The sequence below is a fragment of the Bufo gargarizans genome, chromosome 3 (genome assembly GCF_014858855.1).
Source record: "Bufo gargarizans isolate SCDJY-AF-19 chromosome 3, ASM1485885v1, whole genome shotgun sequence".
NCBI classification, from domain to species: Eukaryota; Metazoa; Chordata; class Amphibia; order Anura; family Bufonidae; genus Bufo; species Bufo gargarizans.
The window spans coordinates 5,992,542-6,018,838 of NC_058082.1; the positions used below are offsets into that span (position 1 = coordinate 5,992,542).

Consider the following 26,297-nt stretch of genomic DNA (forward strand, 5'->3'; position numbering starts at 1 on the left):
TTTATATGGTTTCTTTTATATTTTACTATTTTTAAAGTAATAAAAACCTTTGATAAATCTGAATGTCCTTCCCGGCCGTATCCTGACCCCATGGCCGCTTTCTATCTCCATCTACAGGGCGGAGGCTGGTTTTTGCCGGGCGAGCTGTAGTTTTTTTTGCTGCCATTTTGGGTGAAGTGACCAAAACCAGCGATCGCTGTGCGGGACAATCACTTGTACATTTTAATAGTTCTGACATTTTCGGATGCGGCGACACCAATTATGTTTATTTTTTATTCTTTATTTTAGATATAAAATTGGGAAAGGGGGAGATTAGAATTTGTATTTTCTAAAGATTTTTTAGTTTTTTTCTCTTGTAACTGTAATAGTAACTGTAATGCACTTTCTATGCAGTGGATGAGAACAGACAGAACACGATGGCGCCTGCGGTTTATATGGCGACTATACGGAGTTCTGTATGTCTCCGTTCCTGCACTGACCCGCGGGGTGTGGACAGACAAGGGTATATGAGGAAACACAGGGAAATCTATGGACACGTGAGCGGTCCACGGAGGACACGGACAGATCACTGGCGTGTTAATCCGCCCGTACGGGGTCAGAACTCAGCCGCACTTCAGAAATGTTTTACATGTTTTATAAGTAGTCACTAAAAAAAAACTAAAAAACGCAGCGACATCAGCAGGTGACAGAACAGATTTTGTCTGTTTTCAGTCGCGTTTCTTTCTGGACGTCTGTGAAATGTTTTTCCTCTATAGTGAAAGATGTAAAACCGCCAGATCTCCAGCACGCCGCGCTGCTGAAAAGAGGCAGAAAAAACACAGAATTAGAAAAACTCCAGGAATAAAACTCTTCTGTCTGATACTTTCCATTGACCTTTACTGCAAAAATCACCAAACGTCAGAAAACCCCAGTAAAAGCAGTGTGTGACCGCGGCCTCTGGGGGGCGCTGCAGATTGCAGTCTGTGGCCGCCTGTGATCTCGTATGTATCGGCATGTAAAGCTGGAGGCTTCAGCAGCATTCTGCGCGCTGTCCGCCTGCGACGTGTCACAGTATAAAGCCGCACATCACAACCTACATTGTGCCACGTCTATAACCACACGTGACATCATCACATATCGGGCTCCAGTAGAGAACGCTTCTCTTCATCTGTATCACTATTAGTGCCCCATCATTTCCTCTATTAGGCTGGTCCTGAAGGGGTTAAAGCTTCTGATGTGCCACACTGTGATGTGGCATGACGAGTGCAGTATGTGGCGGTACTTTATATTGTAGTACAGGTATAATATACGGCTCAGACAGGTGACAGGGCTCTCAGTGAGATGAGATCTCCTGCTACATGAGTCTGTGTGCGCCACCTAGTGGTTGTCAGGTGACCTGCGGCTGCCGAGGGTTTTCCTGATATTGATATAATGAGAAACTGGAGACCTTAACACGAGGGTGGACACGTCCATCTATTAGTGTTACATGAGCAGCGAGTCATGTGACCACAGTATGGCGGTATTATCATCTACACAATATATAGTATTATATGTCATATACTGGATTTTCCCTTTATAAGACGCACACCAGGTTTAGACAACGGAAAATAAGAAAACGTATTTTTCTAGATCCTCTATGAAGGGAATGTGGTTTAGTGAAGTGGAGGCGTCGAGGTCCGGAACTTCAGGTGTAACAACCAGCGATGGTGCATGTGGTCCCCTCATTAATGTACCTCCAAATAAATGTGTCTCCTGCCACTGCTCTGTGGGGTCCGGCCACGCTGCTTCTCCTGCTGGGTTATTTATAAGTATTTGTGTGCGACACACACAGTTCTGGTACACACACAGCTCTGCTATACACACAGACAGCTCTGCTATACACACATACATAGAATGTGTCGGCAGATAAGAACCATTTGGCCCATCTAGTCTGCCCAATATACTGAATACTATGGATAGCCCCTGGCCCTATCTTATATGAAGGATGGCCTTATGCCTATCCCATGCATGCTTAAACTCCTCCACTGTATTTGCAGCTACCACTTCTGCAGGAAGGCTATTCCATGCATCCACTACTCTCTCAGTAAAGTAATACTTCCTGATATTACTTTTAAACCTTTGCCCCTCTAATTTAAAACTATGTCCTCTTGTAGCAGTTTTTCTTCTTTTAAATCTTCTCTCCTCTTTTACCGAGTTGATTCCCTTTATGTATTTAGCAGTTTCTCTCATCTCCCCTCTGTCTCGTCTTTCTTCCAAGCTATACATGTTAAGGTCCTTTAATATTTCCTGGTAAGTTTTATCCTGCAATCCATGGACCAGTTTAGTAGCTCTTCTCTGAACTCTCTCCAAAGTATCAATATCCTTCTGGAGATATGGTCTCCAGTACTGCGCACAATACTCCAAATGAGGTCTCACTAGTGCTCTGTAGAGCGGCATGAGCGCCTCCCTCTGTCTACTGGTAATGCCTCTCCCTATACACCCAAGCATTCTGCTGGCATTTCCTGCTGCTCTGTGACATGGTCTGCCTACCTTTAAGTCTTCTGAAATAATGACCCCTAAATCCCTTTTCCTCAGATACTGAGGTTAGGACTGTATCACTGTTTTTATATTCTGCTCTTAGGTTTTTATGCCCCAGGTGCATTATCTTGCACTTATCCACATTAAATTTTAGTTGCCAGATTTTTGACCATTCCTCTAGTTTTCCTAAATCCTTTTCCATTTGGTGTATCCCTCCAGGAACATCAACTCTGTTACAAAATACAGTACTGCCATACACACACTCAGCTCTGCCATACACACTCAGCACTGCCATACACACATACAACTCTGCCATACACACATACAGCTCTGCCATACACACATACAGATCTATTATACACACATACAGCTCTGCTATACACACATACAGCTCTGCTATACACACTCCCGTTTCTGGTCTGATTTAAAATGTAACGTTTATTTAATTTTTATTAAAAATGGTATAAAACGGGAAGAAAGAAAGAAAATTGATTAAAAATAAAGTGCGGCGTGGCTCTGCGGCTAGGGATAGTGAGATGCTTTACCAATAGACACTCCCTCTATATCTGTATCTATCAGTATCTAGGGATTAGATATTTTCCAGCTCTCAGCTTTCTGACTGTCTGTCCTGTAAGCAGTGAGATCTTCCATCTATATCCCTATATATTATAGCTGGAGGAGCGCTATTGTCTAATGTTGTCTGCCTGTCCCCAGATTCCCTGGTGTTTGCCTCTAATACATTCGCCGGCCGCTTATGTGCCGCGCACGGAGTGTCTGCAGCGCACTGAGACGCGGTCACTGAGTCACTGCCACCCTTAACCCTCAGCTCCCCCGACATGTGTCACCACTGCTGCGGCGTCTTCAGGGGGAATGGAGCGACTATCAGCACGAGCGCCATCTGAATCAATGTTTCTAACTGCTGCAGGCGGGTCTTTTCTCATCTGGTCTCCAATCAGCGACCAGCGCTCGTGGGACAGTGACGCAATCTGACCAATAGCCCTCAGTCTATGGGACACTTTTATAAACAAATCAATGGGACCGTGATGGGGACGTCATGTGCCCCAACGTATGCAAATGTATTTTTAGGGTGGTGGGAAAATAATGACGTATTCACGGAAGGATTGTCGTCGTATGTCTGCCACATTATTTTCCGGGGCAGATATATTGACGACATTCTCATTTTATGGGACTGGGGCCATTCACTATTTCACGAATTCACTCAGACACTGAATAACAATAACATAGGAATGAAATATACTTACGAAATTCAGGATAAGGCGATAATGTTCCTTGACCTAAAAATAAAGAAAGCAGAAGATGGACACTTGGTCACAGAGGTTTACAGAAAACCTACTGCAGCAAACAGCTATCTACATTGGAATAGCGGGCATCCGTCTCCCAACAGGCCGGTACCTGCGGGCACGCCGTAACTGCTCCGACGAGACATCTTTTAGCAAAGAAAGTGAACAATTGTTCCAAAGGTTCAGAAAGAGAGGTTATCCAACTAGACCTCTAAAAAATGCACACAATAGAGCCAAAAAGGTGGATGGAGAAGATTTATTAAAGATAACAGCACCAAAAACCAGTGAAGTCATCAGATGCATAGGGACATGTGATGGATATAATGGAGAGATATATAGTATTCTCAAGAAATACGGGCATATAATACAATCTGACAGAGACCTAGGTATGGTACTTACCCCAAATCCATCTGTAACATACAGGAGAGGCTCAAATTTAAAGGACCAGCTGGTTCATAGTCATCTAGCGGAGGAGAGAACTCGGATGTCACGGACGGTGTACAGGAAACAAGACAAAGCAACATGCATATATGACTCACTGGATCCAAAGCTAAGGAACCAAAAGGGAGACCCCTGCACAAGACCTAGCACTTTCCCTGGCTGCTCAGCCTATGCAAAGATCCCAAAGGTGGATGGTTGCATATCCACGTACCTCGACTATATAACCCCTGAACACCCTACAATAGTGAGGGGACACGACCACCGGCTCCCTACACCAGACACGGAGGGAGTCAGGGTCACCTGGGATCCAGCAAACAGAAAATAACAGATAAATGTACAGCACTTAACTTTGTAGCAGACCGGGAAACAGGATCAGCATGCACACACACTCCAGGAAGAAGTATAAGCCGCCCAGTAAAGCATTATGGGGAGGCATTTAAAGGGAAGCAATCAGTCCAACTACATGACAGCTGAGAGAGGCTAACGAGATGAGGAACTGAATACCACAACAAAGAAAACTCAAGGAGGAGGTTCTGAAAGGCCTCTGTCAGAGCTTCTCAGCTGTCTGGTTGTGACAGTACCCCTCCCTCTACGAGTGGACTCCGGACACTCAGAACCCACCTTCTCAGGATGGGACCTATGGAAAGCCCTGATGAGACGAGAAGCCTTAATGTCCGTCACTGGGACCCACATCCTCTCCTCAGGACCATAACCCTCCCAATGAACAAGGTACTGAAGAGAACCGCGGACAAGACGAGAATCCACAATCCTAGAGACCTGAAATTCAAGATTCCCATCAACCATAATCGGAGGAGGAGGCAAAGGCGAGGGTACAATGGGTTGAATATAAGGTTTCAATAAGGACTTATGAAAAACATTATGGATCTTCCAAGTCTGAGGAAGATCAAGACGGTAGGCAACAGGATTGATGACAGACAGGATTTTGTAAGGCCCAATAAACCTAGGACCCAACTTCCAGGAGGGAACCTTCAATTTGATATTCTTGGTAAACAACCACACCAGATCACCAACATTCAGGTCCGGACCAAGCACACGTCTCTTATTATCCTGAATCTTTTGCCAAATAGATGACAAAGACGAGGAGAATCTGTCCTCATCAGGTAAACCAGAAGACCCCTCTCCAGAAAAAGTCCCAAACTGCGGATGAAACCCATATGCACCAAAAAATGGTGACTTATCAGAGGACTCCTGACGACGGTTATTTAGAGGAAACTCAGCAAGGGACAAAAAAGAACACCAATCCTCTTGATTCTCCGCCACAAAACAGCGCAGATATGTCTCCAGATTCTGATTGACGCGCTCTGTCTGGCCATTCGACTGCGGGTGGAAAGCAGAAGAGAATGACAACCGAACCCCCAAGCGAGAACAGAAAGCCTTCCAGAATCTGGAAACAAACTGCGTGCCCCTATCAGAGACTATGTCTGAAGGAATACCGTGCAATTTGACAATGTGATCAATAAATGCCTGCGCCAGCGTCTTAGCATTGGGCAAACCAGGAAAAGGGATGAAATGCACCATTTTGCTAAAACGGTCCACCACCACCAGAATCACAGTCTTCCCCGAGGAACGAGGCAGGTCCGTTATGAAGTCCATGGACAGATGTGTCCAAGGACGGGAAGGAATGGGTAAGGGAAGGAGAGGACCTGATGGCCGTGAATGAGGGACTTTGGCACGAGTGCAAGTCTCGCAGGCTGCCACAAAACCCTCAACCGACTTACGAAGCGCAGGCCACCAGAATCTCAGAACGATGAGATCCAGTGTGGCTCTTGCCCCCGGGTGCCCAGCAAGGACCGTATCGTGGTGTTCCTTAAAAATCTTGTGTCTTAAAGCGAGAGGCACAAACAACCTCCCAGGAGGACAAAGATCAGGAGCCTCTGACTGGGCTGCCTGCACCTCTGCCTCCAATTCAGAAAAAAGAGCAGAGACCACCACACCTTCAGCCAAAATGGGAACCGGGTCTTCAAAATTCCCGCCTCCCGGAAAACAACGTGACAGGGCATCTGCCTTCACATTCTTAACTCCAGGGCGGAACGTGACAACAAAATTACATCTTGAAAAGAACAAAGACCATCTGGCCTGTCTCGGGTTCAGACGCTTGGCTGACTCCAAGTAGGCCAGATTTTTATGGTCAGTAAACACGGTAATAGGGTGTCTGGCTCCCTCCAGCCAATGGCGCCATTCCTCAAAAGCCAACTTGATGGCCAACAATTCCCTATCTCCCACATCGTAATTTCTCTCTGCGGAGGAGAGTTTTTTCGAGAAAAGGCACACGGTCGCCATTTGGCAGGAGAGGAACCCTGAGACAAGACCGCACCCACCCCCACCTCAGAAGCAACAACCTCAACTATGAAGGGTAAAGAAATATCAGGTTGTACCAAGATGGGAGCGGAAGCAAAACTCTCCTTGATATTAGAAAAAGCCTTACGCGCCTCTACTGACCAAGAAGAAAAATCTACCCCCCCTTCTGGTCATATCAGTGAGTGGTTTAACAATAGAGGAATAATTCAAAATAAACTTCCTGTAATAATTGGCAAAGCCCAAAAAACGCATCAGCGCCTTCTGATTCTCAGGAAGCTCCCACTCAAGCACAGCGCGGACCTTCTCGGGGTCCATGCAAAAACCAGAAGCGGAGAGAAGAAACCCCAGAAATTGAATTTCTGGAACCGCAAACACACATTTTTCCAGTTTCGCATATCATTTATTCTCCCGCAGGATGAGCAAGACCTGACGTAAATGTTCCTTATGAGTTTTGAAATCAGGAGAAAAAATCTAAATGTCATCCAAATACACTAATACAAATTTTCCCATCAAATGATAAAAAATGCTGTTCACGAAATGCTGAAAAACGGCTGGGGCATTCATCAAACCAAAAGGCATAACCAAATTCTCTAAATGGCCCTCAGGGGTATTGAAGGCCGTCTTCCATTCGTCTCCTTCTCTGACCCTGACCAGGTTGTATGCCCCTCTTAGATCTAATTTGGAAAAGACTTTAGCCCCAACAACCTGGTTAAACAGGTCCGGGATTAGAGGAAGCGGATAAGGGTCACGAATAGTGATACTGTTCAGCTCCCTGAAATCCAGACAAGGTCTTAAAGAACCATCTTTTTTCTTAACAAAGAAAAAACCAGCGGCAACAGGTGACTTCGAGGGTCGTATGTGTCCTTTTCTCAGACTCTCAGAGATATAAGCACGCATAGCGATCCTCTCAGGTTGGGAAAGATTGTATAAACGAGATTTAGGCAGCTTGGCGCCTGGGATGAGATTAATAGGGCAATCATACTCCCTGTGCGGGGGCAAATCCTGAACTCCACTCTCAGAGAAGACATCCGAAAATTCAGAGAGAAAAGATGGTACAGTCTTAGTAGAAACCTCTGAAACAGATGTCGTGAGTAGAGTTGAGCGAACACCTGGATGTTCGGGTTCGAGAAGTTCGGCCGAACATCCCGGAAATGTTCGGGTTCGGGATCCGAACCCGATCCGAACTTCGTCCCGAACCCGAACCCCATTGAAGTCAATGGGGACCCGAACTTTTCGGCACTAAAAAGGCTGTAAAACAGCCCAGGAAAGAGCTAGAGGGCTGCAAAAGGCAGCAACATGTAGGTAAATCCCCTGCAAACAAATGTGGATAGGGAAATGAATTAAAATAAAAATTAAATAAATAAAAATTAACCAAAATCAATTGGAGAGAGGTTCCATAGCAGAGAATCTGGCTTCCCGTCACCCACCACTGGAACAGTCCATTCTCAGATATTTAGGCCCCGGCACCCAGGCAGAGGAGAGAGGTCCCGTAACAGAGAATCTGTCTTCATGTCAGCAGAGAATTAGTCTGCATGTCATAGCAGAGAATGAGGCTTCACGTCAGCCACCACTGCAACAGTCCATTGGCATATATTTAGGCCCAGCACCCAGGCAGAGGAGAGAGGTCCCGTAACAGACAATCTGGCTTCATGTCAGCAGAGAATCAGTCTGCATGTCATAGCAGAGAATCAGGCTTCACGTCACCCACCACTGCAACAGTCCATTGTCATAAATTTAGGCCCAGCACTAGTGTTGAGCGGCATGTCCCATATTCGAATTCGCGAAATTTTGTGAATATTCGAAAGAATATTCGTAAAATATTCGCGATTATTCAAATTCGTTATTATTTCGCATATGCGATAATTCGAATTTTCGCATCGCATAATACATATATTTTATGCAAAATTCACATGTGCGCTAATGAAATCGCCTTACGAAGATTCGCAACTCAATTCAATCACTAATGTATGAATGCAATGCCCTTTGCCTCTGTTCTGGGACAAGTGTAGATATTCGCATGTGCGCTAATAAAATCGCCTTACGAAGATTCGCACCTCAATCACTTTCTAGGGAATGTGAGACTTTTGGGAATCAATCGAGATACAGTGGGGGGTGATGACAGTAGTTGACAGAGTACAGATCAATGTAATCTGTAAGGTGGAAAGTAAAATAAAAAATACGAATTTTCGTTAATCGAATTTTACGAAGTTCTACGTATTCGCGAATATGGTGCTATACTATATGAATGCACAGGCCTTTGCCTCTCTGTTCTGGGGACAAGTGTAGATATTTGCATTTGCGTTAATAAAATCGCCTTACGAAGATTCGCAGCTCAATTCAATCACTAATGTATGAATGCAAAGCCCTTTGCCTCTGTTCTGGGACAAGTGTAGATATTCGCATGTGCGCTAATAAAATCGCCTTACGAAGATTCGCAACTCAATTCACTAATGTATGAATGCAAAGCCCTTTGCCTCTGTTCTGGGACGTGCCGATATTCGCATGTGCGCTAATAAAATCGCCTTACGAAGATTCGCGCCTCAATCACTTTCTAGGCAATGTGAGTAAGATCTGAGCTGTTGGACCTTTGGGAAACAATCAATTATATGTGTACTGTAATTTTGTGGGGGGGGGGAAAAAAACAAAAAACGAATATTCGTTTTTACGAATATATAGCACTATATTCGAAATATTCGCGAAATCGCGAAGTTGCGATATTCGCGAAAAAAATTTGCTTTTCGAATATTCGCGCTCAACACTACCCAGCACCCAGGCAGAGGAGAGAGGTCCCGTAACAGACAATCTGGCTTCATGTCAGCAGAGAATCAGTCTGCATGTCATAGCAGAGAATGAGGCTTCACGTCAGCCACCACTGCAACAGTCCATTGGCATATATTTAGGCCCAGCACCCAGGCAGAGGAGGGAGGTCCCGTAACAGAGAATCTGTCTTCATGTCAGCAGAGAATTAGTCTGCATGTCATAGCAGAGAATGAGGCTTCACGTCAGCCACCACTGCAACAGTCCATTGGCATATATTTAGGCCCAGCACACACACAGGCAGAGGAGAGAGGTCCCGTAACAGAGAATCTGGCTTCATGTCAGCAGAGAATCAGTCTGCATGTCATAGCAGAGAATGAGGCTTCACGTCACCCACCACTGCAACAGTCCATTGGCATATATTTAGGCCTAGCACACAGGCAGAGCAGAGAGGTCCCGTAACAGACAATCTGGCTTCATGTCAGCAGAGAATCAGTCTGCATGTCATAGCAGAGAATGAGGCTTCACGTCACCCACCACTGCAACAGTCCATTGGCATATATTTAGGCCTAGCACACAGGCAGAGCAGAGAGGTCCCGTAACAGACAATCTGGCTTCATGACAGCAGAGAATTAGTCTGCATGTCATAGCAGAGAATGAGGCTTCACGTCAGCCACCACTGCAACAGTCCATTGGCATATATTTAGGCCCAGCACCCAGGCAGAGGAGAGAGGTCCCGTAACAGACAATCTGGCTTCATGTCAGCAGAGAATTAGTCTGCATGTCATAGCAGAGAATCAGGCTTCACGTCAGCCACCACTGCAACAGTCCATTGTCATAAATTTAGGCCCAGCACCCAGGCAGAGGAGAGAGGTCCCGTAACAGACAATCTGGCTTCATGTCAGCAGAGAATTAGTCTGCATGTCATAGCAGAGAATGAGGCTTCACGTCAGCCACCACTGCAACAGTCCATTGGCATATATTTAGGCCTAGCACACAGGCAGAGCAGAGAGGTCCCGTAACAGACAATCTGGCTTCATGACAGCAGAGAATCAGTCTGCATGTCATAGCAGAGAATCAGGCTTCACGTCAGCCACCACTGCAACAGTCCATTGTCATAAATTTAGGCCCAGCACCCAGGCAGAGGAGAGAGGTCCCGTAACAGAGAATCTGGCTTCATGTCAGCAGAGAATCAGTCTTCATATCATAGCAGAGAATCAGGCTTCACGTCACCCACCACTGTAAGAGTCAATTTTCATAAATTTAGGCCCAGAACCCAGGCAGAGGAGAAAGGTCCCGTAACAGACAATCTGGCTTCATGTCAGCAGAGAATCAGTCTTCATATCATAGCCTAGAATCAGGCTTCACGTCACCCACCACTGTAAGAGTCAATTTTCATAAATTTAGGCCCAGAACCCAGGCAGAGGAGAAAGGTCCCGTAACAGACAATCTGGCTTCATGTCAGCAGAGAATCAGTCTTCATATCATAGCAGAGAATCAGGCTTCACGTCAGCCACCACTGCAACAGTCCATTGGCATATATTTAGGCCCAGCACCCAGGCAGAGGAGAGAGCTCCCGTAACAGAGGATCTGGCTTCATGTCAGCAGAGAATCAGTCTGCATGTCATAGCAGAGAATGAGGCTTCACGTCACCCACCACTGCAACAGTCCATTGGCATATATTTAGGCCTAGCACACAGGCAGAGCAGAGAGGTCCCGTAACAGACAATCTGGCTTCATGTCAGCAGAGAATCAGTCTGCATGTCATAGCAGAGAATGAGGCTTCACGTCACCCACCACTGCAACAGTCCATTGGCATATATTTAGGCCTAGCACACAGGCAGAGCAGAGAGGTCCCGTAACAGACGATCTGGCTTCATGTCAGCAGAGAATCAGTCTGCATGTCATAGCAGAGAATCAGGCTTCACGTCAGCCACCACTGCAACAGTCCATGGTCATAAATTTAGGCCCAGCACCCAGGCAGAGGAGAGAGGTCCCGTAACAGACAATCTGGCTTCATGTCAGCAGAGAATTAGTCTGCATGTCATAGCAGAGAATCAGGCTTCATGTCAGCCACCACTGCAACAGTCCATTGGCATATATTTAGGCCTAGCACACAGGCAGAGGAGAGGTTCATTCAACTTTGGGTAGCATCGCAATATAATGGTAAAATGAAAATAAAAATAGGATTGAATGAGGAAGTGCCCTGGAGTGCAATAATATATGGTTATGGGGAGGTAGTTAATGTCTAATCTGGACAAGGGACGGACAGGTCCTGTGGGATCCATGCCTGGTTCATTTTTATGAACGTCAGCTTGTCAACATTGGCTGTAGACAGGCGGCTGCGTTTGTCTGTAATGACGCCCCCTGCCGTGCTGAATACACGTTCAGACAAAACGCTGGCTGCCGGGCAGGCCAGCACCTCCAAGGCATAAAAGGCTAGCTCTGGCCACGTGGACAATTTAGAGACCCAGAAGTTGAATGGGGCCGAACCATCAGTCAGTACGTGGAGGGGTGTGCACACGTACTGTTCCACCATGTTAGTGAAATGTTGCCTCCTGCTAACACGTTGCGTATCAGGTGGTGGTGCAGTTAGCTGTGGCGTGTTGACAAAAGTTTTCCACATCTCTGCCATGCTAACCCTGCCCTCAGAGGAGCTGGCCGTGACACAGCTGCCTTGGCGACCTCTTGCTCCTCCTCTGCCTTGGCCTTGGGCTTCCACTTGTTCCCCTGTGACATTTGGGAATGCTCTCAGTAGCGCGTCTACCAACGTGCGCTTGTACTCGCGCATCTTCCTATCACGCTCCAGTGCAGGAAGTAAGGTGGGCACATTGTCTTTGTAGCGTGGATCCAGCAGGGTGGCAACCCAGTAGTCCGCACAGGTTAAAATGTGGGCAACTCTGCTGTCGTTGCGCAGGCACTGCAGCATGTAGTCGCTCATGTGTGCCAGGCTGCCCAGGGGTAAGGACAAGCTGTCCTCTGTGGGAGGCGTATCGTCATCGTCCTGCCTTTCCCCCCAGCCACGCACCAGTGATGGACCCGAGCTGCGTTGGGTGCCACCCCGCTGTGACCATGCTTCATCCTCATCCTCCTCCACCTCCTCCTCATCCTCGTCCTCCTCGTCCTCCAGTAGTGGGCCCTGGCTGGCCACATTTGTACCTGGCCTCTGCTGTTGCAAAAAACCTCCCTCTGAGTCACTTCGAAGAGACTGGCCTGAAAGTGCTAAAAATGACCCCTCTTCCTCATCCTCCTCCTCCTCCTCCTGGGCCACCTCCTGTTCCATCATCGCCCTAAGTGTTTTCTCAAGGAGACATAGAAGTGGTATTGTAACGCTGATAACGGTGTCATCGCCACTGGCCATGTTGGTGGAGTACTCGAAACAGCGCAACAGGGCACACAGGTCTCGCATGGAGGCCCAGTCATTGGTGGTGAAGTGGTGCTGTTCTGTAGTGCGACTGACCCGTGCGTGCTGCAGCTGAAACTCCACTATGGCCTGCTGCTGCTCGCACAGTCTGTCCAGCATGTGCAAGGTGGAGTTCCACCTGGTGGGCACGTCGCATATGAGGCGGTGAGCGGGAAGGCCGAAGTTACGCTGTAGCGCAGACAGGCGAGCAGCGGCAGGATGTGAACGCCGGAAGCGCGAACAGACGGCCCGCACTTTATGCAGCAGCTCTGACATGTCGGGGTAGTTGTGAATGAACTTCTGCACCACCAAATTCAGCACATGCGCCAAGCAAGGGATGTGCGTCAAATTGGCTAGTCCCAGAGCTGCAACGAGATTTCGCCCATTATCACACACCACCAGGCCGGGCTTGAGGCTCACCGGCAGCAACCACTCGTCGGTCTGTTGTTCAATACCCCGCCACAACTCCTGTGCGGTGTGGGGCCTGTCCCCCAAACATATGAGTTTCAGAATGGCCTGCTGACGTTTACCCCGGGCTGTGCTGAAGTTGGTGGTGAAGGTGTGTGGCTGACTGGATGAGCAGGTGGAAGAAGAGGAGGAGGAAGCCGAGAAGGAGGAGGTGGCAACAGGAGGCAAAGAATGTTGCCCTGCGATCCTTGGCGGCGGCAGGACGTGCGCCAAACAGCTCTCCGCCTGGGGCCCAGCTGCCACTACATTTACCCAGTGTGCAGTTAGGGAGATATAGCGTCCCTGGCCGTGCTTACTGGTCCACGTATCTGTGGTTAGGTGGACCTTGCTACAGATGGCGTTGCGCAGTGCACACTTGATTTTATGGGATACTTGGTTGTGCAGGGAAGGCACGGCTCTCTTGGAGAAGTAGTGCCGGCTGGGAACAACATACTGTGGGACAGCAAGCGACATGAGCTGTTTGAAGCTGTCTGTGTCCACCAGCCTAAATGACAGCATTTCATAGGCCAGTAGTTTAGAAATGCTGGCATTCAGGGCCAGGGATCGAGGGTGGCTAGGTGGGAATTTACGCTTTCTATCAAATGTTTGTGAGATGGAGAGCTGAACGCTGGCGTGTGACATGGTTGAGACGCTTGGTGACGGAGGTGGTGGTGGTGGTGTTGGTGGTACATCCCCTGTTTGCTGGGCGGCAGGTGCCAACGTTCCTCCAGAGGCGGAGGAAGAGGCCGAGGCGGCAGCAGCAGAATAGGCCGAGGCGGCAGCAGCAGAAGAGGTAGCAGGGGGAGCCTGAGTGACTTCCTTGGTTTTAAGGTGTTTACTCCACTGCAGTTCATGCTTTGCATGCAGGTGCCTGGTCATGCAGGTTGTGCTCAGGTTCAGAACGTTAATGCCTCGCTTCAGGCTCTGATGGCACAGCGTGCAAACCACTCGGGTCTTGTCGTCAGCACATTGTTTGAAGAAGTGCCATGCCAGGGAACTCCTTGAAGCTGCCTTTGGGGTGCTCGGTCCCAGATGGCGGCGGTCAGTAGCAGGCGGAGTCTCTTGGCGGCGGGTGTTCTGCTTTTGCCCACTGCTCCCTCTTTTGCTACGCTGTTGGCTCGGTCTCACCACTGCCTCTTCCTCCGAACTGTGAAAGTCAGTGGCACGACCTTCATTCCATGTGGGGTCTAGGACCTCATCGTCCCCTGCATCGTCTTCCACCCAGTCTTGATCCCTGACCTCCTGTTCAGTCTGCACACTGCAGAAAGACGCAGCAGTTGGCACCTGTGTTTCGTCATCATCAGAGACATGCTGAGGTGGTATTCCCATGTCCTCATCATCAGGAAACATAAGTGGTTGTGCGTCAGTGCATTCTATGTCTTTCACCGCTGGGGAAGGGCTAGGTGGATGCCCTTGGGAAACCCTGCCAGCGGAGTCTTCAAACAGCATAAGAGACTGCTGCATAACTTGAGGCTGAGACAGTTTCCCTGGTATGCATGGGGGTGATGTGACAGACTGATGGGGTTGGTTTTCAGGCGCCATCTGTGCGCTTTCTGCAGAAGACTGGGTGGGAGATAATGTGAACGTGCTGGATCCACTGTCGGCCACCCAATTGACTAATGCCTGTACCTGCTCAGGCCTTACCATCCTTAGAACGGCATTGGGCCCCACCATATATCGCTGTAAATTCTGGCGGCTACTGGGACCTGAGGTAGTTGGTACACTAGGACGTGTGGATGTGGCAGAACGGCCACGTCCTCTCCCAGCACCAGAGGGTCCACTAACACCACCACGACCATGTCCACGTCCGCGTCCCTTACTAGATGTTTTTCTCATTGTTATGGTTCACCACAACAACAAATATATTATTTGGCCCAATGTATTGTATTCAAATTCAGCGGGATATAAATTTGAGGCCTAGTATTTAGGCGCTGGGTGACCGGTATGGATTTAGTGACAGAATTAGACTTGGAAATGCACAGAAGCGTGTGTGTGAAGTTATTCTGAATGACCCTATGTGCACCTTCAATATTATATACCCTTTTAGGGATAGATTTCAAATAGCTCTGATATAGCAGAAACCACTAAATTATGAAATTGCTAAATTGGGAATTGTACTTCAACCCAGAACAAAAAATGTGCTTTGACGGACACTAAATATCTTGCCCAGCAACAACAGTACAGCGGTGGGTAACGAGAGATTTAGAGGGATTTAAATTTGAGGCCTAGTATTTAGGCGCTGGGTGACCGGTATGGATTTAGTGACAGAATTAGACTTGGAAATGCACAGAAGCGTGTGTGTGAAGTTATTCTGAATGACCCTATGTGCACCTTCAATATTATATACCCTTTTAGGGATAGATTTCAAATAGCTCTGATATAGCAGAAACCACTAAATTATGAAATTGCTAAATTGGGAATTGTACTTCAACCCAGAACAAAAAATGTGCTTTGACGGACACTAAATATCTTGCCCAGCAACAACAGTACAGCGGTGGGTAACGAGAGATTTAGAGGGATTTAAATTTGAGGCCTAGTATTTAGGCGCTGGGTCACCGGTATGGATTTAGTGACAGAATTAGACTTGGAAATGCACAGAAGCGTGTGTGTGAAGTTATTCTGAATGACCCTATGTGCACCTTCAATATTATATACCCTTTTAGGGATAGATTTCAAATAGCTCTGATATAGCAGAAACCACTAAATTATGAAATTGCTAAATTGGGAATTGTACTTCAACCCAGAACAAAAAATGTGCTTTGACGGACACTAAATATCTTGCCCAGCAACAACAGTACAGCGGTGGGTAACGAGAGATTTAGAGGGAATTAAATTTGAGGCCTAGTATTTAGGCGCTGGGTCACCGGTATGGATTTAGTGACAGAATTAGACTTGGAAATGCACAGAAGCGTGTGTGTGAAGTTATTCTGAATGACCCTATGTGCACCTTCAATATTATATACCCTTTTAGGGATAGATTTCAAATAGCTCTGATATAGCAGAAACCACTAAATTATGAAATTGCTAAATTGGGAATTGTACTTCAACCCAGAACAAAAAATGTGCTTTGACGGACACTAAATATCTTGCCCAGCAACAACAGTACAGTGGTGGGTAACGAGAGATTTAGCTGGATATAAATTTGAGGCCTAGTATTTAGGCGCTGGGTGACCGGTATGGATTTAGTGACAGAATTAGACTTGGAAATGCACAGAAGCGTGTGTGTGAAGTTATTCTGAATGACCCTATGTGCACCTTCAATATTATATACCCTTTTAGGGATAGATTTCAAATAGCTCTGATATAGCAGAAACCACTAAATTATGAAATTGCTAAATTGGGAATTGTACTTCAACCCAGAACAAAAAATGTGCTTTGACGGACACTAAATATCTTGCCCAGCAACAACAGTACACCGGTGGGTAACGAGAGATTTAGAGGGATTTAAATTTGAGGCCTAGTATTTAGGCGCTGGGTCACCGGTATGGATTTAGTGACAGAATTAGACTTGGAAATGCACAGAAGCGTGTGTGTGAAGTTATTCTGAATGACCCTATGTGCACCTTCAATATTATATACCCTTTTAGGGATAGATTTCAAATAGCTCTGATATAGCAGAAACCACTAAATTATGAAATTGCTAAATTGGGAATTGTACTTCAACCCAGAACAAAAAATGTGCTTTGACGGACACTAAATATCTTGCCCAGCAACAACAGTACAGTGGTGGGTAACGAGAGATTTAGAGGGATTTAAATTTGAGGCCTAGTATTTAGGCGCTGGGTCACCGGTATGGATTTAGTGACAGAATTAGACTTGGAAATGCACAGAAGCGTGTGTGTGAAGTTATTCTGAATGACCCTATGTGCACCTTCAATATTATATACCCTTTTAGGGATAGATTTCAAATAGCTCTGATATAGCAGAAACCACTAAATTATGAAATTGCTAAATTGGGAATTGTACTTCAACCCAGAACAAAAAATGTGCTTTGACGGACACTAAATATCTTGCCCAGCAACAACAGTACACCGGTGGGTAACGAGAGATTTAGAGGGAATTAAATTTGAGGCCTAGTATTTAGGCGCTGGGTCACCGGTATGGATTTAGTGACAGAATTAGACTTGGAAATACACAGTAGCGGGTGTGTGTGAAGTTATTCTGAATGACCCTATGTGCACCTTCAATATTATATACCCTTTTAGGGATAGATTTCAAATAGCTCTGATATAGCAGAAACCACTAAATTATGAAATTGCTAAATTGGGAATTGTACTTCAACCCAGAACAAAAAATGTGCTTTGACGGACACTAAATATCTTGCCCAGCAACAACAGTACAGTGGTGGGTAACGAGAGATTTAGAGGGATTTAAATTTGAGGCCTAGTATTTAGGCGCTGGGTCACCGGTATGGATTTAGTGACAGAATTAGACTTGGAAATGCACAGAAGCGTGTGTGTGAAGTTATTCTGAATGACCCTATGTGCACCTTCAATATTATATACCCTTTTAGGGATAGATTTCAAATAGCTCTGATATAGCAGAAACCACTAAATTATGAAATTGCTAAATTGGGAATTGTACTTCAACCCAGAACAAAAAATGTGCTTTGACGGACACTAAATATCTTGCCCAGCAACAACAGTACAGCGGTGGGTAACGAGAGATTTAGAGGGAATTAAATTTGAGGCCTAGTATTTAGGCGCTGGGTCACCGGTATGGATTTAGTGACAGAATTAGACTTGGAAATACACAGTAGCGGGTGTGTGTGAAGTTACTCTGAATGACCCTATGTGCACCTTCAATATTATATACCCTTTTTGGGATAGATTTCAAAGAGCTCTGATATAGCAGGAACCACTAAATTATGAAATTGCTAAATTGAGAATTGTATTTCAACCCAGAACAAGAAATGTGCTTGAACGGACACTAAATAACTCGCCCAGCTACAGCACTAGGGACAGATTTAGCTGGATATAAATTTGAGGCCTAGTATTTAGGCGCTGGGTCACCGGTATGGATTTAGTGACAGAATTAGACTTGGAAATACACAGTAGCGGGTGTGTGTGAAGTTATTCTGAATGACCCTATGTGCACCTTCAATATTATATACCCTTTTAGGGATAGATTTCAAATAGCTCTGATATAGCAGAAACCACTAAATTATGAAATTGCTAAATTGGGAATTGTACTTCAACCCAGAACAAAAAATGTGCTTTGACGGACACTAAATATCTTGCCCAGCAACAACAGTACAGTGGTGGGTAACGAGAGATTTAGAGGGATTTAAATTTGAGGCCTAGTATTTAGGCGCTGGGTCACCGGTATGGATTTAGTGACAGAATTAGACTTGGAAATGCACAGAAGCGTGTGTGTGAAGTTATTCTGAATGACCCTATGTGCACCTTCAATATTATATACCCTTTTAGGGATAGATTTCAAATAGCTCTGATATAGCAGAAACCACTAAATTATGAAATTGCTAAATTGGGAATTGTACTTCAACCCAGAACAAAAAATGTGCTTTGACGGACACTAAATATCTTGCCCAGCAACAACAGTACACCGGTGGGTAACGAGAGATTTAGAGGGAATTAAATTTGAGGCCTAGTATTTAGGCGCTGGGTCACCGGTATGGATTTAGTGACAGAATTAGACTTGGAAATACACAGTAGCGGGTGTGTGTGAAGTTATTCTGAATGACCCTATGTGCACCTTCAATATTATATACCCTTTTAGGGATAGATTTCAAATAGCTCTGATATAGCAGAAACCACTAAATTATGAAATTGCTAAATTGGGAATTGTACTTCAACCCAGAACAAAAAATGTGCTTTGACGGACACTAAATATCTTGCCCAGCAACAACAGTACAGTGGTGGGTAACGAGAGATTTAGAGGGATTTAAATTTGAGGCCTAGTATTTAGGCGCTGGGTCACCGGTATGGATTTAGTGACAGAATTAGACTTGGAAATGCACAGAAGCGTGTGTGTGAAGTTATTCTGAATGACCCTATGTGCACCTTCAATATTATATACCCTTTTAGGGATAGATTTCAAATAGCTCTGATATAGCAGAAACCACTAAATTATGAAATTGCTAAATTGGGAATTGTACTTCAACCCAGAACAAAAAATGTGCTTTGACGGACACTAAATATCTTGCCCAGCAACAACAGTACACCGGTGGGTAACGAGAGATTTAGAGGGATTTAAATTTGAGGCCTAGTATTTAGGCGCTGGGTCACCGGTATGGATTTAGTGACAGAATTAGACTTGGAAATGCACAGAAGCGTGTGTGTGAAGTTATTCTGAATGACCCTATGTGCACCTTCAATATTATATACCCTTTTAGGGATAGATTTCAAATAGCTCTGATATAGCAGAAACCACTAAATTATGAAATTGCTAAATTGGGAATTGTACTTCAACCCAGAACAAAAAATGTGCTTTGACGGACACTAAATATCTTGCCCAGCAACAACAGTACAGCGGTGGGTAACGAGAGATTTAGAGGGAATTAAATTTGAGGCCTAGTATTTAGGCGCTGGGTCACCGGTATGGATTTAGTGACAGAATTAGACTTGGAAATACACAGTAGCGGGTGTGTGTGAAGTTACTCTGAATGACCCTATGTGCACCTTCAATATTATATACCCTTTTTGGGATAGATTTCAAAGAGCTCTGATATAGCAGGAACCACTAAATTATGAAATTGCTAAATTGAGAATTGTATTTCAACCCAGAACAAGAAATGTGCTTGAACGGACACTAAATAACTCGCCCAGCTACAGCACTAGGGACAGATTTAGCTGGATATAAATTTGAGGCCTAGTATTTAGGCGCTGGGTGACCGGTATGGATTTAGTGACAGAATTAGACTGGGATATGGCCAAAAAATGAACAGACTATTGCTGGTTAAATGCACTTGGTGTGACAGCTTCACCCTGATGTAGGCTTTAGCCAAAAAACAACCACACCATTGAGGGTTAAATGCACTTGGTGACAGGCGCAGCTTGCCCCTGATTTTGTATATGGCCAAAAAATGAACAGACTATTGCTGGTTAAATGCACTTGGTGTGACAGCTTCACCCTGATGTAGGCTTTAGCCAAAAAACAACCACACCATTGAGGGTTAAATGCACTTGGTGACAGGCGCAGCTTGCCCCTGATTTTGTATATGGCCAAAAAATGAACAGACTATTGCTGGTTAAATGCACTTGGTGTGACAGCTTCACCCTGATGTAGGCTTTAGCCAAAAAACAACCACACCATTGAGGGTTAAATGCACTTGGTGACAGGCGCAGCTTGCCCCTGATTTTGTATATGGCCAAAAAATGAACAGACTATTGCTGGTTAAATGCACTTGGTGTGACAGCTTCACCCTGATGTAGGCTTTAGCCAAAAAACAACCACACCATTGAGGGTTAAATGCACTTGGTCGCAGCTTGTGCTGGCGCACCACAAGACACAAAATGGCCGCCGATCACCCCAGAAAAATGAGACTGACAAACGGTCTGTGCAGCCTAAAAACAGTGAGCAATTGAGGATCAGCAGCTCAATGATCCACAGCTGCAGATCGATCAGTTAATCAAGTCCTTTGGAGGAGTTAATCTGCCTAATCTCGCCCTACTGTCGCAGCCGCAACCTCTCCCTACGCTAATCAGAGCAGAGTGACGGGCGGCGCTATGTGACTCCAGCTTAAATAGAGGCTGGGTCACATGGTGCTCTGGCCAATCACAGCCATGCCAATAGTAGGCATGGCTGTGATGGCCTCTTGGGGCAAGTAGTATGACGCTTGTTGATTGGCTGCTTTGCAGCCTTTCAAAAAGCGCCAAGAAAGCGTCACAAAAGCGCGAAGAAAGCGACGAACACCGAACCCGAACCCGGACTTTTACGAAAATGTCCGGGTTCGGGTCCGTGTCACGGACACCCCAAAATTCGGTACGAACCCGAACTATACAGTTCGAGTTCGCTCATCCCTAGTCGTGAGGCAATTCTCTCTGCAAAAGTCACTCCAACCATTTATTTGCCTCGCTTGCCAATCAATGGTGGGGTTATGTTTAGTGAGTCAGGGCAGCCCCAACACCAGAGGGGTAGGTAAACCGCTAAGAACGAAACATGACACATCCTCAACATGAGCATCACTCACAATCAAACGGATATTGTGAACTATGCCCTTTAATGATTTCTGAGAAAGTGGAGCGGAATCAATAGCAAAAACAGGAATATCCTTTCCCAAAGTGCGCACCTGGAAACCATGAGTTATTGCAAATTGATTATCAATGAGATTGACAGCTGCTCCACTATCCACAAAAATCTCACAAAAAATGCTCTTGCTCTCTAGCGCCACCCTAGCAGGCAGGACAAAACGGGAACTACAAGCAAACGGAAAACCTTCAATTTCCGCCTCAACCCTGCCAATAGTAACAGACGGAACATCTTTAAAAGATTTTTTCCTGTTTGTTTCTTTATTACTCCCAGAAAACTGCCTGAATCTCCTAGAGGGACAAACATTTGCCAAATGATTTAAACCTCCACAACAAAAACAAACCCTCCCATGCGGGCTGAATCTTCTATTGTCAGAAGCAATCAACCCCAGCTGCATGGGCTCCTGCTCAGAAGGGGCTGACAGCGACTGAGACCCCTGCGCACAGAATGGGACCGCTGCACTGTCCTGGGACTGAGTATGACAGGAAGGGGAGATCTCTCCTCTCTCTCTAAGACGCCTGTCAATATGAACGGCCTGAGACATAGCAGAGTCCAAAGAAATAGGCCTCTCATGAAAGGCAAATGCATCTTTCAATCCCTCTGAAAGACCATGGCAAAATTGACTTCGGAGTGCAGCATCATTCCAACCAGTATCAACTGCCCATCTCCGAAATTCTGAGCAGTATATCTCTGCGGATTGTTTACCCTGGCATAATAGATGTAGTCTAGACTCAGCCAGAGCAATACGATCCGGATCATCATATATCTGACCCAGGGCTAAAAAGAATTCATCCACTGAACGGAGAGGCCATGCCCCCTCCGGCAGCGAAAAGGCCCAGGACTGAGCGTTACCCCTGAGCAGCGATATAATGATCCCCACCCTCCGTTCCTCATCACCAGAGGAATGGGGAAGAAGGCGAAAATAGAGTTTGCAAGCCTCTCTAAAACGCACAAAATTCTCACTACCCCCGGAGAACGAATCCGGGAGCGAGATCTTAGGCTCAGAACAAACTCCATGAACGCAAGCTGAACCGGTCACTAGAAACTGAGAAAGAGTCTTACGGAGATCAGCTACCTCCAATGAAAGACCCTGAAGGCGTTCAGCCAAAAGTGAAACCGGACCCATGCTTGAGACGGTTTTGGCGGCTTATAATGTCACGGACGGTGTACAGGAAACAAGACAAAGCAACATGCATATATGACTCACTGGATCCAAAGCTAAGGAACCAAAAGGGAGACCCCTGCACAAGACCTAGCACTTTCCCTGGCTGCTCAGCCTATGCAAAGATCCCAAAGGTGGATGGTTGCATATCCACGTACCTCGACTATATAACCCCTGAACACCCTACAATAGTGAGGGGACACGACCACCGGCTCCCTACACCAGACACGGAGGGAGTCAGGGTCACCTGGGATCCAGCAAACAGAAAATAACAGATAAATGTACAGCACTTAACTTTGTAGCAGACCGGGAAACAGGATCAGCATGCACACACACTCCAGGAAGAAGTATAAGCCGCCCAGTAAAGCATTATGGGGAGGCATTTAAAGGGAAGCAATCAGTCCAACTACATGACAGCTGAGAGAGGCTAACGAGATGAGGAACTGAACATCACAACAAAGAAACTCAAGGAGGAGGTTCTGAAAGGCTTCTGTCAGAGCTTCTCAGCTGTCTGGTTGTGACATCGGACTGGAGAAACAAGGGAGAGGTACCGGGGCTCATCACCCTGTGGAGATCGCTCCTCTGTAAGTATATACCCCGCATAAAGAAGTTCATCAACCCTGGGGATAAAAAAGAATATGAAATTAGACAACTCATTACTTGCAGAACACAGGGCGTCCTCTATATAGCCTCCCGTACATGTCCCAGATTATATATAGGGAAAACCATACAGGAATTGAGACGTCGTATCTCAGGCCATCTGAGTACAACTGAAACTGACAAAGATACCCCTATAGCTCGGCATATTAAATATATACATGGTAATAAGAGCTCCGGGTAATATCCATGGAACCAAGAGGGGGTAATCGAGACAAGAAACTCCTACAAAGTGAGGCTCGCTGGATCCATAGACGAGGACCTATGAGTCCATATGGGTTGAATGAAGGTTTCTCATTCACGGCATTTATCTAAAAGTTAAAAGGATACATAAATTATAGAAGAAAACCTAGAATATTAGATTATAACATTAATATAACACAGAAAAAAGTAATAGTGCAGAAGGAAGAAAAAAGACCAATATTTAACCACAGTAAGCTTTAGTCACAGAGTTTAAAAAAATATATAAAAAAGGACCAATTATCCTCTCGCAGATTAAACCCCGTGAGATGAATGAACATTCCAGTGTCAGTAGACATACTGCTATACACTGCTCAAAAAAATAAAGGGAACAACACAATGTTACTCCAAGTCAATCACACTTCTGTGAAATCAAACTGTCCACTTAGGAAGCTACACTGAGTGACAATGTCACATGCTGTTGTGCAAATGGGATAGACAACAGGTGGAAATTATAGGCAATTAGCAAGACACCCCCAATAAAGCAGAGATTCTGCAGGTGGTGACCACAGACACTTCTCAGTTCCTATGCTTCCTGGCTGATGTTTTGGTCACTTTTGAATGCTGGCGGTGCTTTCACTCTAGTGGTAGCATGAGACTGAGTCTACAACCCACACAAGTGGTTCAGGTAGGGCAGCTTATCCAGGATGGCACATCAATGCGAGCTGTGGCAAGGTTTGCTGTGTCTGTCAGCGTAGTGTCCAGAGCATGGAGGCGCTACCAGGAGACAGGCCAGTACATCAGGAGACGTGGAGGAGGCCGTAGGAGGGCAACAACCCAGCAGCAGGGCCGCTACCTCCGCCTTTGTGCAAGGAGGAACAGGAGGAGCACTGCCAGAGCCCTGCAAAATGACCTCCAGCAGGCCACAAATGTGCATGTGTCTGCTCAAATGGTCAGAAACAGACTCCATGAGGGTGATATGAGGGCCCGACGTCCACAGGTGTGGGTTGTGCTTACAGCCCAACACCGTGCAGGACGTTTGGCATTTGCCAGAGAACACCAAGATTGGCAAATTCGCCACTGGCGCCCTGTGCTCTTCACAGATGAAAGCAGGTTCACACTGAGCACATGTGACAGAGTCTGGAGACGCCGTGGAGAACGTTCTGCTGCCTGCAACATCCTCCAGCATGACCGATTTGGCATTGGGTCAGTAATGGTGTGGGGTGGCATTTCTTTGGAGGGCCGCACAGCCCTCCATGTGCCCGCCAGAGGTAGCCTGACTGCCATTAGGTACCGAGATGAGATCCTCAGACCCCTTGTGAGACCATATGCTGGTGCGGTTGGCCCTGGGTTCCTCCTAATGCAAGACAATGCTAGACCTCATGTGGCTGGAGTGTGTCAGCAGTTCCTGCAAGACGAAGGCATTGATGGCCGTCCGATCCCCAGACCTGAATCCAATTGAGCACATCTGGGACATCATGTCTCGCTCTATCCACCAACATCACGTTGCACCACAGACTGTCCAGGAGTTGGCAGATGCTTTAGTCCAGGTCTGGGAGGAGATCCCTCAGGAGACCGTCCGCCACCTCATCAGGAGCATGCACAGGCGTTGTAGGGAGGTCATACAGGCACGTGGAGGCCACACACACTACTGAGCCTCATTTTGACTTGTTTTAAGGACATTACATCAAAGTTGGATCAGCCTGTAGTGTGTTTTTCCACTTTAATTTTGAGTGTGACTCCAAATCCAGACCTCCATGGGTTAAAAAATTTGATTTCCATTTTTTTATTTTTGTGTGATTTTGTTGTCAGCACATTCAACTATGTAAAGAACAAAGTATTTCAGAAGAATATTTAATTAACTCAGATCTAGGATGTGTTATTTTTGTGTTCCCTTTATTTTTTTGAGCAGTGTATATAGTGGATATGAGTCCGCCTACCGATGACCATGTAGCAGATATGCGGAGCGCTGATTCCAAGATATACGTTGAAGACATAGGATTGATTTAAAGATCTAGCGCTTGAGCCTCTACTCTCTATTATAAAGCGCATGTATTTATACTTTCTATCATTAACTAAGATATAGGACATGCGCAGGAAGAGAAATACCTTTGAACAGTAGAGAAATCCTAGAGGACATGCGCATGCGCCCTTACTCTGATGTTTGAGCTGGAAATTGAGTCGGAGGGCATGCGCTGTGGGACTCTTTCCGTGAAAGAGTTTTCTTCTAAGTCCTAGCGCATGCGCTCCCACTTAGACTCTCGGAGATGAATCGGGAGGTAAGTGTAGATGGAGAGACCCAGCTTGCAGGACATGCGCAGAAGCGGTTAATATGTTGATACAAAGTTAAAAGTTCTTGCCCAGGCGCACATGCTTTAACCACTTAAGGACCACAGGTTTATACCCCCCTAGTGACCAGGCCCTTTTTTACAAATCGGCACTTCACAACTTTAACGGTTTATTGCTCGGTCATGCAACTTGGCACCCAAATGAATTTTACCTGCTTTTCTTCTCACAAATACAGCTTTCTTTTGGTGGTATTTGATTTTCTCAAGAAAAGTGTATTTTTAACTTTATCTGGTTAAATTCTTCAAATATAATTACATTTCTATACAAGTTTGTGTCAGAATGTATTGTGCTACATGTCTTTGATAAAAAAAAATGCAATAAGTGTATATTTATTGGTTTGCGCAAAAGTTATAGCGTTTACAAACTATGGTACAAAAATGTTAATTTCCGCATTTTGAAGCAGCTCTGACTTTCTGAGCACCTGTCATGTTTCTTGAGGTGCTAGAATGCCAGGATAGTATAAATACCCCACAAATGACCCCATTTTGGAAAGAAGACACCCCAAGGTATTCCGTGAGGGGCATAGTGAGTTCCTAGAATTTTAATTTTTTTGCCACAAGTTAGCGGAAAATGA

At 45.9% G+C, this 26,297-nt stretch overlaps 1 protein-coding gene across 1 annotated transcript in view; it reads left to right on the forward strand.

Annotated features, from left to right (window-relative positions):
• LOC122932886 (ribonuclease inhibitor-like) overlaps positions 1-26,297 on the forward strand; it is a 140,057-nt gene that overhangs the window by 20,002 nt on the left and 93,758 nt on the right. The window lies entirely within an intron of this gene.